This window comes from Prionailurus bengalensis, chromosome B3 (assembly GCF_016509475.1).
Source record: "Prionailurus bengalensis isolate Pbe53 chromosome B3, Fcat_Pben_1.1_paternal_pri, whole genome shotgun sequence".
NCBI classification, from domain to species: domain Eukaryota; kingdom Metazoa; phylum Chordata; class Mammalia; order Carnivora; family Felidae; genus Prionailurus; species Prionailurus bengalensis.
The window spans coordinates 40,904,334-40,921,478 of record NC_057355.1 but is presented as its reverse complement, the minus strand read 5'-3'; the positions used below and the strand labels follow the sequence as shown (position 1 = coordinate 40,921,478).

Below are 17,145 nucleotides of genomic sequence, written 5' to 3'. Positions count from 1 at the left end.
TAATAAACAAATTCAGCACAAAAGTCAGTTCTATTTCTGTATACTAGCAATGAAATAAAAAATGAAAAACTTGAAAATGAAATAAAGAAAACAATTCTGGGACATGTGGGTGGCTCAGTCAGTTAAGCGTCCAGCTCTTGATTTCAGCTCCAGTCATGACCTCCTGGTTCGGGAGATTGAGTCTCGAGCTTGGGATTCTCTCCCTCTCTCTCTGCCCCTCCACTACTTGCACTCTCTCTCTCAAAATAAATAAATAAACATTTATTTAAAAAAAAAATAATTCCATTTATTATGGCATCAAAAAAATATACACCTAGGAATAAATGTCTAAGAAGGTATAAGCATTGTACACTGAAAACTGGAAAAAAATGAAGGAAATGAAAGAAGACCAACATAAATGGAAAGATACCTTGTCCATACATTGGAAGACTTAATATTGTTATGGCAATACAACTCAACCAATGGACAGAGTCAATGCAATCCCTGCCAAAATCTCAATGGCCTTTTTTTTCAGAAATAGAAGAGCTGTTTCTAAAAGTCATATAAAGCTTGCCCGTTTCTGCTGACATGTGAAGATCATGGAGCCGTGGTTCTCTTCCTTACAACAAGAAAACTGAAAGACAAGACCTCTTCTTAGATCCACCAGAGAAATGAGGTCACAGGATAAATCACTGTCCTGAAAACTGGAGAGAAAGGAGTACAGGGAGAAACAAAACCTAGGAGCAGAAACCCATGCTGGAGGTATTATTTCTTTTCACAAACCATACATACAAAGACAAAATAGGATGAATATCTAAACTGGTCAAGGCAAAAAACCACCAACCTAGAATTCTCTATCAGTGAAATTATCCTTCAACAGTAGAGGAGAAATAAAAGGTTTCTCAAACAACAACAGAGGGAATGTGTCACCAGCAGACCTGCCTTGCAAGAAATATCAAAAAAAGTTCTTCAGAAAGAAAATGACAAAGATAAAAAACTTGGATCTAGGAGCATCTGGGTGGTTCAGGTGATTAAATATCTCTCTTTTTTTTAATTTTTAAAAAATGTTTATTTTATTTTATTTTTTTTTTTTTTGAGAGATACAGAGAGCTGAGGAGGGGCAGAGAGAGAAGGAGACACAGAATCTGAAGCAGGTTCCAGGCACTGAGCTATCAGCACAGAGCCCGACGAGGGGCTTGAACTCCTGAACCATGAGATCACGACCTGAGCTGATGTTGAATGCTTAACCAACTGAGCCACCCAGGCACCCCTAAAAGTCTGACTCTTGATTTCAGCTCAGGTCATGATACCAGGGTTGTGGATCGAGCCCTGCAACAGGCTCTGGACTGCACATGGAGGAGGCTTAAGATGCTCTCCCCTCCCCCACCCCTCTCCTCCACTAGCACTTTCCCTCTCAAAATCAAAAACAAGTAACAAAACTTAGATCTACGAAAAGACCATTGGAGAAGGAATAAATGAAAGTAATTTTTTTTTTCTTTTTCTTAAAAGATCTAACATTTAAGTATTGGTTCAAAATACCAATAGCAACAATTTATTAGGTGACTACAGCTTGGATAAGTAATCACAAAAATTTTATGAGAGACAGGAAGGAGGAATTGGGACAACTGTTATAAGACACCAACACAAACTATAAAGCAATATAGTGTTATTTGGAAGTAGACTTAGATTAATTATAAATGTATAAGGCAAACTATAAGGCAACCACTAAAAACATTTAAAAATTCATATGTAATTGCAAGGAACAACAAATAGCCAAAACACAATCTTGAAAAATCTTGACAAACAAAATCAGACTTCTATTTTCTGAAATGATTTTAAAGTCACCACAAAACTACAATAATTAAACCAGTGTGGTAGTGGCACTAGACACATATATAGATCAACAAAATAAGAGTCCAGAAACAAGCCTATTCATCTATGACCAACAGATTTTCAAGAAGAATATGCCAAGGGCATTCACTGGGGAAAGATCCAACAGTATTAGGACAATTGGATACCCACATGCAAAAGAATAAAGCTGAACCTTAACCTCATACTGTAAAACTCGAAATAGATCAAAGATCTAACTATATGAGCTAAAAGTATCACACTCTTAGAAGATAGACAAATGGAGGTGCCTGAGTGGCTCAGTCAGTTAAGCATCTGACTTCAGTTCAGTTCATGATCTTATAGACTGAGCTCTGCATCAGGCTCTCTGCTGTAGGCACAGAACCCGCTTCGCATCCTCTGTCCCCTTTTCTCTCTGCCTTTCCCCCACTCGCTCCCTCCTCTCTAAAATAAAGAAAAAAAAAAAGAAAATTCATTAAAAAAAAAAGTGGGGCACCTGGATGGCTCAGTCAGTTGAGCAAGTAATTCTTGATTTCCGCTCAGGTCATGATCCCAGAGTTATGGGGATAAAGCCCAATACAGGCTTCATGCTGAGGGTGGAAACTGCTTAAAATTCTTCTCTCCCTCTGCCCCTCTCCCCCACTCATACTCTCTCTCTTCCCTAAAATAAAAAAAAATAAAAAAAATAAAAAAAAGGGAATGAAAACTGGTGCAGCCACTCTGGAAAACAGTATGGAGGTTCCTCAAAAAACTAAAAATAGAACTACCCTACGACCCAGCAATTGCACTACTAGGCATTTATCCATGGGATACAGGTGTGCTGTTTCGAAGGGAAACATGCACCCCCATGTTTATAGCAGCACTACCAACATTAGTCAAAGTATGGAAAGAGCCCAAATGTCCATCGATGGATGAATGGATAAAGAAGATGCGGTGTATATATATATACAATGGAGTATTACTCGGCAATCAAAAAGAATGAAATCTTGCCATTTGCAACTACGTGGATGGAACTAGAGGGTATTATGCTAAGTGAAATTAGAGAAAAACAAAAATCATATAAATTCATACATATGAGGACTTTAAGAGACAAAACAGATGAACATAAGGGAAGGGAAGCAAATATAAAAGCAGGGAGGGGAACAAAACATAAGAGACTTAACTATGGAGAACAAACAGAGGGTTACTGGAAGGGTTGTGGGAGGGGGGATGTGCTAAATGGGTAAGGAGCATTAAGTAATCTAATCCTGAAATCATTATTGCACTATATGCTAACTAACTTAGATGTAAATTAAAAAAATAAATTAAATTAAAAATAAATAAATAAAATAACTACTTTCACATCACGTGAATTTTACCTCAATAAGTAAAGTAAGAGGGTACTGAAACTAATAACATCTTATGAAAACAATTACCCAAACATGTCAAGTTTTTGTACTATTTCTTACTTATCAACTAAAAATAAAACTGAAATATTTCTTTTTAAAACAATTTTTTTTAAAGTTTATTTGAGAGAGACAGAGACAAAATGTGAGTGGGTTAGGGGCAGAGAGAGAGGGAGACACAGAATCCGAAGCAGGCTCCAGGCACTGAGCTGTCAGCACAGAGCCCGACGTGGGTTCAAACTCGTGAGCTGTAAGATCATGACCTGAGCCCAAGTCAGACGCTGAACCGACTGAGCCACCCAGGTGCCCCTATTTCTTTTTTTTTAAGTTGTTTTTTTTTCCATAATCTCTACCGTGGGGTTCAAACTCACGAGCCCAAGATCAAGAGCTGCACACTCTTCCAAATGAACCAGCCAGGCACCCCAACACTAAGATATTTCTTTTTTTTTTTTTTTTAAAGCATACTTCACACCCAGCATGGGGCCCAAAAAGGGCTTCAACTCACGACCCTGAGATTAAAACCTGAGTGAGGGGCGCCTGGGTGACTCAGCTGGTTAAACGTCCAACTTCGGGTCAGGTCATGAATTCGAGGTTCATGCCTGCTTGTGGTTCTCTCTCTCTCTGTCCCTCCCCCACTCACTCTGTTCTCTTAAAATAAGTAAATAAACTTAAAAAAAAAAAAAAAGATGCTCCTGACTTTTTTCTAAATCACAATATTTCTCTGGAGACAAGAGTAGTATTATATATAGGGGGCGCCTGGGTGGCTCAGTCAGTTGAGCGTCCGACTTCGGCTCAGGTCATGATCTCACAGTTCCGTGAGTTCGAGCCCTGCATTGGGCTCTGTGCTGACAGCTTGAGGCCTGGAGCCTGCTTTGGATTCTGTGTCCCCCTCTCTGCTCCTCCCCTGCTCACACTCGGTCTCTCTCTCTCAAAAATAAATAAGGATTAAAAAAAAAATTTTTTTAAGAGTATTATAGAAAGCTTCTCAAACATAATTTATTCACAGACTTATTTACTATAAAATCTAAAAGATTAAAAAAAAATTTTTTAATGTTTATTTATTTTCGAGAGAGAAAGAGAACAAGCAGGGGAGGGGTAGAGAGAGGGAGACACAGAATACGAAGCAGGCTCCAGGCTCCAAGCTGTCAGCACAGGGCCCTCTCTAGGCAGGGCTTGAACCCACGAATCATGAGATCATGACCTGAGCCAAAGTCAGAAGCTTAACCGACTGAGCCACCCAGGTGCCCCTAAAAGCTATTTTTTAAAAGCTGGATGAGGTGGCTAATTTAGACACCATGAGCAAAAAGTTCAAACAAAACCTGAAAACTCAGCTATCCCAAATTACTTCAAATTTTATACCTATAAAGCACAATACAAAAATTTCCTTTAGTTATTTTTCACAATCACTTTTACAAAATAGTTTCAAGTTTTCTGACTTGCCGTGTTACCTAGTGTAAGCACTATTTCCCTTCTGACAGGGACTTCCCTTTGCTATCTGACATTTAGGATTAGAACTTTTCTGAGTCAATCTTCTCCTTTATTTCTTGGTCTCCAGATATTACTAGTTGTTTCTTCAAAAGAGGCTTTAGAGGTTAGAGATACTTGAACTTGGCATCCTGTGTCTACCACTTACCAACAATGTGAATTTCGGAGCTAGCTACTTTCTTGGCCTCATTGCCCAATCTGTAAAATTGTAGTAATAGCCACACAGCAGTGGTTTGTTGTGAGAAAAAGGAGACAATGTGTCCAAAGCAGTTAGCATACTGCCCATTACATAAACAAACTGTCATCACTGTTATGACTATTCTGTGTTCTCACCAAAAATTCCCTAGAACAGGCCCTGCCCGATTGTATCATTAGATTATGTCTGTACCTCCTCAGCTGGCTTTCTTCATTCATATCTTTTAGTATCCCAAAGGATTCTGCACATCACCATCAGATTTGCCTTCAGACATACAAACGCATGCTGTTACTCCCCCAGCCTAAAAAACCTTCACTGGGTCCCTACTTATTGCCAACATCAAATCTAACTTCCTCTGCCTGCCTTTCATTACCCTCTATTAACAACTGTTCTCAAACTTTTGTGTACATCTGGAATGTTTGTTAAAATAGATTGGTAGACCCCACCCCTACAGTTTCCAATTCAGTAAGTCTAGAGCAGGCCACAAAATTTGCATTCATAATAAATGTTCAGGTGATGCTAATGGTGCTGGTTGAGGAACCACTCTTTGAGAAGTCCTGCTCTTACATATGACCCCATTCTGCCTCCTTAAGCTTATTTTTTCCTACTCCCTAACTGGCCCACACAGCTTTGGATTAGTCTTTTCACAGGCTGCACCCAATTCCCCCTCCCTGCTTAGCTCTACTGCCTGAAAACACTTTCCTGCTTACCCAAATCGTATCTATCTTTTAAACCTGTGGTTCCCAGCACTGCCTGCACATTATAATCACCTGGGAAAGCTTTTTCACAAACTATGGACTCACCACTCCTGAGATTCTGATTCAACTGATTCTGGGAAAAATTTCCCCAAGTGATTCTAAACAGCTGCCAGAGCCAAGATCCACTACTTTACCTTCAATCTGATTTCCATTAGAATTATGAACTGAATGTTCTTCCCTCCTAAATCCTACAGTATTCCCAGATTATACCAGGTTTGCACCTAATTACTTATCACGTTGTATTACTCTCAACCTTCCATTTTAAGTCTTGTTTTTCCAAATAAATATTATCTTCAATTTCTATATTCCTAAAGCACAAGTATGGTGAATACACAGTAGGAACTCTGTTGTTACTTCTTCATTGATTATGGATTCAAATTAGAAGTCAGAGCTTTAAACGATTTCTAATTTATCCCAATTAGGAAACTATGCTCTCTCTCTTTCTCTCTTTAAGGGGAGGGAGAAAGAAGAGTAACACTTTAATTTTTTTAACTTTATTTATTTTGAGAGAGACAGAGACAGCGTGAGTGGGGGAGGGGCAGAGAGAGGGAGAGAGAGATGATCCCAAGCAGGCTCTGTGCTGCCAGCACTAAGCCCAACATGGGGCCCGAACTCACAAAACACTGAGATCATGACCTGAGTCGGACCAAGAGTCGGACTCTGAACCAACTGAGCCACCCAGGCACCCACCTCTTTTCTTTTTTTTTAAACACCGTTTTGCAATAAGCTTATTTTGTTATGGTGATCATTTAACTCTTTCTTTCCCCAATAACTAAATTGGAAAGAAAAATACTAATGTATCAAATGCTGTGGAGAATAAAATGATTAATAGCATCATAAATGGCTTCACAATTGCTTCCTTACAGCAAATAGCCTTTTTTGAATTCATTAAAGACTGTTTCAAAACAGTTAAAGAGAATCAAAGCACACATATTTAAAGATGCTGAAGCTCTGAATAGTTCTATGATTTGTTTTCTCAACAGATGTGCATCCTTCAAGCCCTGAATTTACCAGATGCATATTAAATTAATCCATACTTTCAGTTTTACATAACACTCCACTCTAGCTTTATACAGTACCACATACGGCAGAATTCCACTGTTGCTTTATGACATTAAATATTAACAAATTATCTCCACTGTGCAAAAAAAAATACACTAAGATTCATTTTAATGCAGCCGAACATGTGCTTACTAAATACAAGCTATAATATCTTTGTTATTTTTTAATTGGCCGATTTCTATCTAAAATGTGAAAAACGACAAATTTGCTCTTAACTAAAGATCCAGTGATACCTGGTACTTTAAGAAATACACACTCAACATTTCAGAAATTAACTAGGAATTCAACCAAAATCTTAAATTCACTACTGTAGTATAGAATTTCTAGAAAATGTACTTCTTACAAAATCATAATTTCTTCATTCACTAAAATGAATGAACTTGTGTATTATAAAAAAAGATGACTGGACTGGGAGTCTGGAGATACGTGTTCCAGTCTGACTCTTTATAGCTAGATCATCTTGAGTGAGTCACTTAGTCTCCCTGCACTTCAGTAATCTCCACTAAAAAGTGAAAGGGTCTAACTAGACCATCTCTATGTTTTCTTTTAGCTTTATGATCCCATAATCAATGAAAGTCAAGAAACACAAGCATTAACCAGATGGATCCCATTAAAAACAAAGTGAGCTTACACCCTGATTGATTTGGAGAGCATCTATCTCTACAAAGTGTAAGTGCTTTCAAACAGATTGTCCCTTGGGTCTATTATTAATTAACTAGGTGAAAAAGCAAATTAAAACCTACCAAATATGGAGTTTTTAAACAGTTTTTGCATCATACCTCAGATAACCAGAATATCTGAAGGTCAAAATACCAATTAAGATTAAGATGCTTTGGATAATGTAAGGTGTCCTCTAAGTCCAGGAAAGGATAGTTAATAAAGTGAACTGAAAGCAAATTCTAGTTAACAAATACAACTTAGAGGGCACTTGGGTGGCTCGCCAGTTAAGCATCTGACTCTTGATTTTGGCTCAGGTCATGATCTCAGGATTTGTGAGATTGAGTCCCATGTCAAGTTCTGGGCTGACAGCAAGGAGCCTGCTTGGGATTCTCTCTGCCAGTCTCCCGTTCACACACATGGTCACTTGCTAGCTAGCTCTCTCTCGCTCTCACTCTCTCTCAAAATAAATAAACATTAAAAAAACAAAAAGCAAAAAACAGGTGCCTGGGTGGGTCAGTCAGTTAAGCGTCAGACTTCAACTCAGGTCATGATCTCACAGTTCATGAGATTGAACCCTGCATTGGACTCTGCACTGACAGAGTAGGGTCTGCTTGGGATTCTCTCTTAGTTCCCTGTCCTTCCCCCGACCCCATACGTGTGTGTATGTGCTCTCTCAAAATAAATATATAAAAAAAAAAAAAAACAGACTTTTAGGGTGGTAAAAACTCTTCTATATAAAACTGTGGATACATATTATTATGAGGTTGTTAAAACCCACAGAACTATATGACACAAAGAGTAAACCTTAACGAAACTACAGTTAATGTTATCAATATTGGTACATTAATTGTAACTAATGTACCACACTAACAAGATATGTTAATAATAGAGGAAATGGAGGGAGTGCAGTTTTGTGGATAAGGAGAGATATGGAACTCTATCTGCTCAATTATTCCGTAAATCTAAAACTGTGAAAAAAAATATTTGAATAAAAAAAACTGGGCATCCACATCTCAAACAGTAGACATCACTACTGAAATTTGAGAAAAATTAAAGAAATTAACGTGAAATAAAATCTAATTTAAATCAATTCATATAAATTAAAAAAAATTAATTTCAATCTCCTTGCCTTTTTCCTGGCATTGGTTATATCCCTGCTCACTATCACTTACATGAGAGAGTGACCTCTAGGAAATGGAGAAAAAAATCCAGCTAGGAAGCTGCTTCACCACAGGTATGGTTAGCAATTTGGGATGAAGAATTAAAATGAGATCCAGTGATTATCATGGGTGCACACGTGCACACGCACACACATTTTCACGTGACTCATTAATACCAGAAGACAAAACGTATTTATGAGCTTATTAAGAGGAACATAAATGCATGGTATTTATTCAGAGGCCCGTAGTCCTCAACACCCCTTTTTCTAGGTTAGAAAACGTAAGCCAAAGGGGCACCTGGGTGGCAGTCAGTTAAGCATCTGATTCTTGATAATGGCTCAGGTCATGATCTTGTGGGTCACAGGATTAAGCCCCACATCTGGCTCCATGCTCAGTATGGAGCTTGGGATTTTCTCTCTCCCTCTCTCTCTGTCCCTCCCTTGCTCCTGTTCTCTCTCACTTTCAATATAAGTAAGTAAACTTAAAAAAAAAAAAAAAGAAGTATAATCTATAGAAACCAATGTGGGTCCAATGCTATTGTTCCTTGGAAAATTTACCTGTTATTTTGATGAAGCCATCAAACCACGTTGTTTTGACAGGCTTACCCGGCACCTAGAAGTGTTGGTAGTACCAAGTCCTCTTGGATGGCAAAGGCAATGGCTACCTGTTCACTCAGCTTCTCTGGCCAAGGCAAAATCCAAGAGAATATCCCTTTCCCCAATATGTCTATGCTTCCATTGTGATGGGTTAGCAATTATTGAAGAACAATCCCCATCCCTGACACCCCAGCCCTTGCCATAACTACATTGCACACTTGGAGCTTCTGGTGAGGAACAGACTAAACGATACAGGGGCAGTCCATCAGTGCTCCTACAATACCAGAATATTCCTGCTGCAGATAAAACATGGCTCTCTTCTATCCAGATTGGTCTCTCTTCAGGCCATTTCTAAGATACTACACTGGTACTACTTTATAGTTTCTCAAAGATGCTTGGGTATTTCTGGTCCATGCCAGGTGCCAAGTACTATAACCTAAACAAGTTATGGTCTTTTCCAGCTCAGTAAACCCAAAAGCCTACCCTCAGGATTTATTAAGATCCAAACTGAAAAATGGCAAGTATGTGCCCTATGAAGTGTATGGTGCCATTTAGATGAAAACAATAGCAGCTGGTATATGGTAAGGCCAAACTCCCTGCTGAAAGCCTAAGTTTAAATAGACTTATCGCTAAAATGAAAAAATCCTCAGCAGAAACTTCTCTTCTGTAAGTGGCAACATCAAGGACTAAAAAATATTTATTCTGTATCTCCATTACCCAACTTTTTTAAAGCAACTTCCACCAACAAGTATTTCTGACAAAAATGGTTTATAAAGTCAATGATGACCAAGATACAAGAAGCTACTTAATAGTCAGGTAGTTTAAATTACTTTTAACCATTGTCTGTGATCTTTTTGTGTAACTCAATATAAACATGCAAGTTCTATTAGTTATATGTTCATTGATATAGCTGAAATTATATAACCTAAATCTACTGAGGATTTTTAGTTTTGAAAAATAATCTGTTGAATTCAAAGCCATAAAACACGAAGGGGTGAGGGAATAAGGAATCTGAAACAGATGGCATCTGATTTTTTTTTTTTCCTGAGTCCATCTTGAACACAATCCCAATAATGTCAAAATCCAATTTAGCTCTCCAAATAAGTAATCCACATACTTAAAATGGTAATTCTGAAGTAAATTCACTTTTTCCCCCTCCCAGCGTCTCAAAGTTTCTATCTTAGGCAGAAATGAGTAGAGATAAGAAAGATGTTAAAAAGAGAAAAACTATCATTCCACAAATTCTACAGTTCTTTCATGAAAATCTACTTCCACTGATCTAAAGCCATTGAAGCAGTTTCTACCAAGACTGGCGATATTAAAGTTTGTCTACGATATCAGCTGTTTTTTTCTTTATACAGTGATTATTTATCCTTATTAGAGACCAAATCATATCTGCAGAAAGTAATATACTTTAAAATAGGAACAAGCTCTGGAAGAATATTCATTTGGTTTGAGTAAAGCACTGCTTGGCATTTTTAAAACATTTCCACGGTAACTCTTTCACTACTAATTTGGCAGCACTGATAAAATTAACTGGACTTTGTTCCTTACATGATTCTCGTATGTGGTATATAAACCTTCCCAATCTTTCCTCAAACTTTTTGAGATCATCCAAGAGATGTATACTGAAAAGGGTTTAGTCATTTTTAGATTTCCTGACAAGCAAATTTCCTAAAGGACAACTGCAAAGATCCTTGGAATGGCCACATACTTTGAGTAGAAAAGCTCACTGAGAAGTGTCCTAACGGTCTGTATATATCCAGCCATTTTTCAATTTGACCAACATTTATTTGGTGCCGGTCATGTAGCTGCAATGGCAGATAAAATTTAAGATAGTATTTCTACTTCAAAGAGCATGCAATATAGTTAGAGAGTTGGTTTTTTTTTAATGTTTATTTATTTTTGAGATCATGACCTGAGCCGAAATCAAGAGATGGGCGCTTAACCAACTAAGCCACCCAATGCTCCACAGAGTTCAGAGTTTTATTAAAAAAAAAAAAAAAAAAAAAAAAGTTGAACTCTGTGAACAGAGACATGGGAAAGAAATTTATTTGAAAATTTCTCTTAAAATATGTAAAACCTATAAACCACTCTAAAAAGTGATAATGAATTACAAACTTTATACCCACTTTCCACACATAAAAAATCTTATTAAAGTAAATGATTTGACTTATACTGAGTATAAAGTACATTTAAAAATTATTAACTACAGCTGACATTACAAAGCAAAATATATTATTTGGTAATCTGATATAATGGGTTACGTGTAACTGTACCATTTTAAATCTATAAAGTGATCAACATAAAGACAGTTTCTGAGATTTAGTTCTATATTCTCATCATGAAGGCTTTAAAGGCAGAAATTCATTCCATTTTCACTTGTTTTACAGAATTACACATAAGAATTCTATAAGTATTGCTAATAGTTTAAGTCTAATTAAGATGAGTCATGCTACTGATGTTGATGTTAATCTTAAAATCACAACTATTTTCTAGTTTATGCCCCAATTTTAATTCTCTGCAGAGACATATGAACTTAATCAAAATATCTATGTGTTGTACATATGGAAGTGATGAATTACTATATTGTTCACCTGAAACTAATATAATACTGTATGTTAACTAACTGGAATTAAAAACTTTAAAAACATTTATATACATTATTTTTTCTTAATGTTTATTTGTTTCAGAGAGAGAGTGAGCGAGCAGTGGGAGGGCAGAGAAAGAGGGAGACACAGAATCTGAAGCAGGCTCCAGGCTCTGAAGTGTCAGCACAGAGTCCGACACAAGGCTCTAACTCATGAACCAAGAGATCATGACCTGAGCCGAAGAGGGCAGCTTAACTGACTGAGGCACCCAGCCTCCCCTGAACATTACTCTTTAAATATCTTTCTATCAATCTACACTAGACACACTACAAATCTGAGAAAAATCTGAGAGAAACAATATTGCCCACTTCAGTAAGTGCATACACTGTCCTTTATTTAGAGTTTAAAGAAACATCTGATCATTGAATTTCCTGCTACTTATGATCAATTTCTAGAAGCCATTGAAAGCCCTGTTGTATACATATGCTTTTGCAATATTATCCATTCACTTCCTGTCTCAAACCTCATTCCACAAAATTGGGCTACCTTGACTGTGAAATTAATGATAATAACTGATCTTTCAGTTAGAAGGTGCTTCCATTTGAAGTGAACTGTTCTTTAAATACAACACACACACACACACACACACACACACACACACACACACTCTTAAAATACTGGTAAAATTTTTTACTCATTCTGCTTACGAAGAAACTAAATCTCTGGTAGGTCCCATGACTTGCCCAAGGTCAACAACTAGCCAGTGGCATAGTCTGGGTTCAATCCCAGATTTACCTATCTCAAAGCCAATACTTCCACTTGACCACAATTATCTCCTTAAAAGATTAAGAGACAGGCTCAAAAGCAGAGGATCTAGTCTCTGAACGTTTACCTATCTATTCTGGGACATCTATTACCATAGTACCTACAATTCAGTCGCTAATTGAAATATAAATGAAGAGGGTCTTTCTGCTTCATTTAAACTAGAACAGGCTTACAGGCAGATGAGAAACAGATTGGAAAAAGAGGCTTGCCTCAACATGTCTCGCCTAGACCTCTATATCTATATAGTTCCCCCAACCTATTTTTTACAAACATGCATATCTACCAAACAAGGCTATACCCGACTAGCCTGTAGTTTGGTGCTTTTCCGTACTGCACTTTTCTAAGACAATTTATACCAGATTCAATATCGAGCTGGGATACCTGGTTAAATATGCCATTCTGGCACTTTCCAAACATTTGAAGTATCATTTAGGGGCAACGAACCCAGTTGCACCCTCTCATATAGGCTGTGATGTTTGCCCACTTGGGGGTACCGCTCCGATAAGGACTCTGGGGCGGGCGAGAGAGCAGTAAAGGAAGAAGTGGAGGAAGCACACGGAAGTTGGGTGGAGAGAGGTCTCCTTACCCACTCTTCTGCCCTAGCTCAGCCAAGGGCGGCTCCCCGCGGTGCCCAGCCGACTAACAACCCCCCACAACCCTGAAAGCCGTGCTCCGTTTCAGGAGGGTAGGCAAGGGAAGCAAGGAATTGCCCTAACCACTCTGACGAGGTCCATGCTCCCCTTTTGGCCCGAGGATGCTCCCCCTTTCAGAGCGAATCCTCCAGGGGGCAAACTCCCGGTCCACTCCGGCCGAACTCTGCATCCGAGGGGGCGCCTCCTCCACAACCTCGAGCTGACCACCCGACACTCTCTGCCAGCGGGGTCCCCCAAACCCTCCATTCCACCCCCGCTAGCCGCCACACACACGCCGGCCTGCGCCCCACCCAGGATCTCCGCCGGCCCCCTCCCCAACCCGGAGAAGGGCCCCCCACCAGTCCCTACAGACACGCACACCCTCAGGCTCCTGCCTCCCGGACCCCATCGAAGCCGGAGTGAGTACCTGGTCCGGCGGTACTCAGAGGCGCAGAAGGGGCGGGCGCGGTCCCCTCCCGGAGGCTCCGAGTGCTTCTGTACCCACACGCAGCGGTGGCTCCTCTCTTTCCCAGGAGCGGGAGGGAGGAGAGGTGCGGGAGGGGAGGGGGAAAGCGAGGAGCCGAGGGGCTATAGAAGCCGAGCCGGAACCACTACTGCTGGCCCCACCCTCGGCCGGGCGCAGAGTACCCTGGCGCTCCCGATAGGACGAACTTAAAGCAGGCAGTGAGAAATGGACACCATCACTTCCGGGTTATCCAGGCTACGGCCCCTCCCTAGCAACCGCGTGGGGTTGCTAAGCGGAAGTACCTTCAAAGACAACCACCCCCATTTCTTTTGGGACTACCAGAAGGTAGCTAGGAGCGGGTGCTCATCTTTGGCGACACCCTTTTACCTTTTGCTCCTGGTCTTAGACGAGACACACTCTTAGCTACCAGAGACACGCAGCCCAACTTGCTTTTCCCTTCAGCTGCGGCACCCCCCGCCATTCTCCAGCCACTGTACACACCTGCTCCCTCCCGCCCTGAGTCCCAGGCCGACCTATTGGCTCTTCCTAAGGCTCTGTCTGGTCCCTTGTAGGAGTTATTTTCTGGCGATTTAGCAAGCATCTCCCTCTTGTGGATTTTCAGTTATGTTTCAACTGGGTTTTAAAAAATCTTCAATGCTACGAAAGCTTTTTCAGGCACTTGGTTCTCCTGTGACAGCCCCTGAAACCGAATGGTGAGAAAAGTTTTGTCTTCACCTCTCTTCTGTGAGGATTGCACACGTTTGTGTACGATCTGGAAATAACCTCGCTTAAATGGAGGAAAAACAACGATTGGCTATCAATCGAGTAGAATAATTCTGATCCTTAAAAATGAGAAAAGGTCAAAAGAAGCCAGTAATCAAACTGGGAAAGGAGGAAGACGTTTAATCCTCCACTCAAAATAAACTTTCATACCTACACTGTGGAGAAGGAAAATGTTAGGAGGCCTCATTTATTCTTCTGTCAGGGTGATCTGGGTTTTGAAAGTATTTGAGGAAACTATGGGCTATCATGAAACCCAATATGATTAATCATATCTTTAGAAAATTGACCCGTAACGGGTGTGTCGAGGTGGTTTAGTGGGTTAAGCATCTGACTTCCGCTCAGGTTGTGACCTCACAGTTTGAGTTCCAGACCCATGTAGAGCTCTGTGCTGACAGCTCAGATCCTGGAGCCTGCTTCAGATTCTGTGTCTCCCTCTCCCTCTGCATCTCCACCGCCTGCACTCTGTCTCTTTCTCTCTCTCAAAAGTAAAATAAACATTTAAAAAAATAAAAAGAAAATAAGAAAGAAAAATGATCCATATCAGTGGTAGTTAAATATTCAGAGAAATGTAGTTGAGCATTCAGAAAAAAATTAGTACAAATCTTGGGTGGACTTTCTTATCTTGAATATGTCTGCTTAAAACAGTAAAGCTTGGGGGCACCTGGGTGGCTCAGTTGGTTAGGCATCCGACTCGATATCGGTTCAGGTCACGATCTCAGGGTTGGTGAGTTCAAGTCTCGCACGGCACAGAGCCTACTTGGGATTCTGTCTCTCCCTCTCTCTGCCCCTCCCCTGCTCTCCCTCTCTCAAAATAAATAAATAAACTTAAAAAAACAAAAAAAGGCAGTAAAGCTTGAGTAGCTCCTGAATCTGTTCTCTATTCCATGGCCATGAATGTGCTTGCAACTGCTGGCCTCATTTTATTGGTCATGATAGCCTCTTAGTCACCAATATTAAACTGTTGTTCACCTCATCTGAGGCAGAGGAAATGAGCTTTGGTAACTTAAAAGAGAGCAGGTCTGTTGGTTTCCTGTACACATGAGACGGCATTAAATTGATTTACCCTAGACAGTTCAGCAAAAGCTTTAGGAAATCACTTGAGAATCAAAAGTCAGTAGTAGGTGGTTTACCCTCGCCATGGACATGCAAATATGTGAGAGTATACACACACAAAATTTTCAAGTGGAATCTGAATACACCCAGTAACTAGTAGTTGCTTTTAAAGGAGTGCCTGGCTGGCTCAGTCAGTAGAACATGCAAGTTCAAGTCCCACATTGGGTATGGAGATTACTTAAAAAAATAAAAATTAAAAAAACAAAAACAAAAACAAACCTGGCTGTAGGTGGGTGACAAGTTTTAAACCTGTTACCATGACAAAATAGATGATAGTATTTCAATTGCCAACAGAATAAAAAATATAATTAGAAAAACAAATAAAACTATTGAGCCCAATGAGCAATGATTTATCTAAAACTATGGTGGACTTAGATGTCTCTAAACCTTAAAACATGATTATGGTAAATGTGCTCTATAGAAAGACTTTATTGGGTAGTTAAGATTAAACGTGGTAGTATAGAAATGCAGGTTCTTGTGCATCATTCATTTTCCCCACTGCCTGAGGAAATGAGTTATTAAAGCATTCATTTAAATCCTCTCTTCCTACAGTTCTATTTTACAATTCAGCTGCTTTTGTATAGGTGTATGAATAACTCGTTTAACTACTAACTGGTCATATGACTTCTATAATTCTATCATTTTCAGCATAGTCATTGCTTGGAGACCTCTAAAGTTGTGCAGCAAAATCCACACCTAAAACTAGCTATGTGGGTTTAACTACATTTTTAGGATTTTGTGAACAGTACTGGAGGAGTTTTCTTAATATGAACCATAACTAAGACAGTTCTCTCAGATCTGGACTAGATGTCAAATAGCCTTCAAAGTCAGAACAGTTCTTTCATCCTGTAGATCAATATGGGACCTCTGGTCTTTTCCCCCAATCTCTTGAAAGCTTTTTTCAGTTTTTTTTAATTGTCCCTTGTAATCGTTTAAGAAAATTAGGGTATCATGGGCTCCTTGGTGGTGCAGTTGATTAAGCGTTGGGCTCTTCGTTTTGGCTCAGGTCATGATTTCACTGTTTGAGTTTGAGCCCCACATCGGGCTCCATGCTGACAGTGTGGACCATGCTTGGGATTCTCTCTCTCTCTCTTTCTGCCCCTCTCCCGCTCTCTCTCTTTCTCTCTCTCAAAAATAAATTAACTTAAAAAAATTAGGATCTCTAACATTTATTTTTTAAAAACCTGGGGAGACTAGCTGGCTGTCAGAAGAGCATGCAACTCTTAATCTCCGAGTCATGAGTTTGAGCTCCACATTAGTATAGAGATTATTTTAAAAATAAGTAAGAATTTTTTTAAATGATTAAAAAAAAAAAAACTAACACTCAGGGGTGCCTGGATGGTTCAGTTGGTTAAGCGGCCAACTTCGGCTCAGGCCATGATCTCACAGCTGGTGAGTTCAAGCCCCACATTGGGCTCTGTGCTGATAGCTCAGAGCCTGGAGCCTGCTTCAGATTCTGTGTCTCCCCCTCTCTCTGACCTTTCCCGGCTCATACTCTCTCTCTCTCTCTCTCTCAAAAACAAATAAACATTAAAAAAAAAACCACTAACACTGTTACTCAATAATTAATATTTATGTATTCCTAAAGTAAATTAATATTTAAATA

The 17,145-nt window shown here is 39.5% G+C and overlaps 1 protein-coding gene across 2 annotated transcripts in view; it reads right to left on the bottom strand.

Moving 5' to 3' along the window:
• Positions 1 to 13,825, bottom strand: part of CSNK1G1 (casein kinase 1 gamma 1) — a 162,734-nt gene extending 148,909 nt beyond the window's left edge. The window contains exon 1 of one of the 2 annotated variants that reach the window (XM_043555191.1): positions 13,605 to 13,825. The gene's annotated coding sequence lies outside the window, so the exon portion shown is untranslated. The remainder of the gene's footprint in view (positions 1 to 13,604) is intronic. The other variant, XM_043555189.1, reaches the window with a different exon arrangement.
• Positions 13,826 to 17,145: the final 3,320 nt, after the last annotated feature.